The sequence below is a fragment of the Triticum aestivum genome, chromosome 4A (genome assembly GCF_018294505.1).
Source record: "Triticum aestivum cultivar Chinese Spring chromosome 4A, IWGSC CS RefSeq v2.1, whole genome shotgun sequence".
Taxonomy (NCBI): Eukaryota; Viridiplantae; Streptophyta; class Magnoliopsida; order Poales; family Poaceae; genus Triticum; species Triticum aestivum.
In genome coordinates, this window is record NC_057803.1 from 143,194,926 (window position 1) to 143,197,833 (window position 2,908).

A 2,908-nucleotide genomic window follows, 5' to 3' on the forward strand; every position below is an offset into this window, starting at 1 on the left:
GGGAGGGGTCTGTTGTAGAGTCCAAGCACACTTGTTTCGTTGTTCCATACCATGTGCGATGATTGTGCAAACGCATACAATTTGATTCTCGACAACGTGTTTCTTATCCTATCATACACACTCACTTGTAGAGAACCATGTGCGATTTAACTAAGCACGGCCAAATAAGATTGTCAAATTGAAATAGTTATACAAAAAGAAAATTCGCGAGAATATGCACAAATATTGCCCACGTTATTGTAGGATTGAAAGGCGTCTAGAGGGGTGATGGATAGAGATTAGCAAGGACCAATTAGCAATTATAATGTTTCATAACTTTTAGGTAGATTTTGGCATCAGCTAAATAGCAACAAGTATAGCCTACACATGCATATCTAGAGTATGGGCAGTGAAAAATAACAATCATGCAAATGTCAGTAGTTAGGTACTAGAGTTTGAGATTCGAAAACAAAGGTTGACTGGGAAGATTTTTGGCCCGTGGTTCCGATATATGGTGCTATCATACGTCCATGTTGATAGTGGCTTCAATCTCCCATATCAATGATCTCAGGGATAACGGTTGCGAGATTCCACGAGGGAATCGAATCCATAAAGGGCTCCACCCAAAAAGGGTCCACGAAGAAGCAACTTTGCATATCCCATCATGGCTTACGCCCAAGAGGGAGTAGCCTCATTTCGGGTAGATCTTCACGAAGTAGTCGATCTTCTTGCCCTCACAAACTTCTTGGTTTCTTCACGAGATTTGAAGACTCCCAAGAACACCTAGTCAATCTAGGAGGCGCCACCCTCTAAAAAGTAATAGGTGGGTTTGTTGATGATGTACTTATTGCTCTTGTGCTTCAAAAGATAATCTCCTCAACACTCAAACACTCTTTCACGGATTTTGGCCTTGGGATGGGAGAGGGTTTGGGTAGAAAGCAATGAGATGACTAGAAGTCAAGGTTCTATGGCTGGAGTGGAACCCCTGTGATCTCAACAGAAGGATGCGGAAATCTCTCTCAGAAATATGGGTATGGAATGTTTATGCTTCCCTCTAGTTGCTCTTTGAGAGTTTGGTGGAGTGGGTGGGGTATAGCAGCACCAAATCCAACCATTACACATCTTTATGCACTATTCAGTGGGACCGGGTGAAACCACTCAGTGAGACCAATCAGTACAAAAGGTTTGAACTTTAGGCATTTTCAATCAATGAGACAGGGTGAAAACGTTTGGTGGCTCCGAGTTGTGATGACCTAAGCACCTTCCGTACTTCAGTGTCACCGACTAAAACCGCTCGGAAATTCCGAATGAATTTCAGTTGAAAACAGAAGGTTGGCAAGTGCTCTTCGTGGGAGTGAAGTGTTAACTCGGTGGAACCGAAGTTCTAGGGTTTAGGCAACGACTATGTCATGAATGGCTCAATGACTCTAGGTGTGTCTCTTTCAGTGAGTCTGGGTTTCACTTAGGGTTTGTGACATAGTAGAATGTGAGAATTTGAATGAGGCTTTTGGAGCTTGATGTCTAAGCGCTTGAGTAGTGAGTCCATGATCACAACTTCATCCCCTTTTGATATGGCATACCTATGGATTCAGTGTGATCTTGGATCGCTGAAACATAAAATGGAGTCTTGGGGCTTGGCCAACACTTGTACTTAGTATCTTGAGGGGTCCACATTCACTTTCCAAAGTTTTGCCTAAGTTGAACTTCCTGAAATACTCTCAAGGAAAACATTAGTCCAACAATATGTGTGTTGACATGAATTACCGAACGATCAAGGGGGTGAATGTGCTTTTAACCTCTCCCTTTTTTGTAATTGATGACAACATAAATCAAAGCTGTAATGAAGAAATATTAATTGAAGAACAATATGAAGTTTTGACAAACCTGAGATATATAGGAGCTCCCCCTAAGATTAGGCATATTTAGAATTTTTCTTTTGGAATGCAAATGCACAATTGAATAGGTACCGGAGACTCTTCTATATCACATGAATCTTGGTGGAGTGCATAGCAAAGGGACATGAATCCTAGCTAAATACATATATTTACAACAAGAAAGAGATGACATTAAAGTGAAAGATACACACACAAAACTGAAATACCAAGCAGGGATTCATGAAGAGATAAACTTGTGAAAATAAGGTCAGAAAACACAAGGATCTCACTGAGAACATGAAAAGTACTGCAATTAACTAAGATAGGGAAGACATGCATAAGAATGAGTACTACTTGTATGAAATTTAATGTTTCCAAAGACCCCCCCCCCCTCCTATTGGATTTCTTCTCCCCATGTATCATGAGACTTTTATTGGGAGTAGGTTTATGAGGTAAGAGAAAATCTTGATAAATATCAAATAACAATTTCAATACCAGTTTCTCCCGATGTGCATATCACTTTTAATAGATAAGTTCTCACCCCTTTAGATATAAGCTTTGATGTGCATATCTCTTTCCCTTTGACATCAATTTCCAAGAAGGGTTAAGTCCTCTTGTTTGTATATGTCAAATGGTAAGGATTATAAATTTGCACAAGAAGTGTCATGGTAATTTGGAGAGTTTGTAATAGAGGGTCATTGAGTAAAGCCCGGAAAGTATAATTCAATAGAAAACGTTTGGCAAACTTTCTCTTATATGTGCAGTTTGGAGTCTCCAAGCAGAATCAATTGGATTTTTCGATGGCTAGTTAATGATAAGGAACATGCTTCGATGTTACCTTAGCATTTTTCGGAGTCTCCAAGCAGAATCAATTGGATTTTTCGATGGCTAGTTAATGATAAGGAACATGCTTCGATGTTACCTTAGCATTTTTCGTCAGTCTGACCGACGTGCCATGGAATAGTCGATTGAATATTTCGGTTTCACCAAGTGAGTGAGTTTCATTCGGTATGACCGAGAATTAAGATTGTAGAAGGTTCAACTCTGGTGTCTCT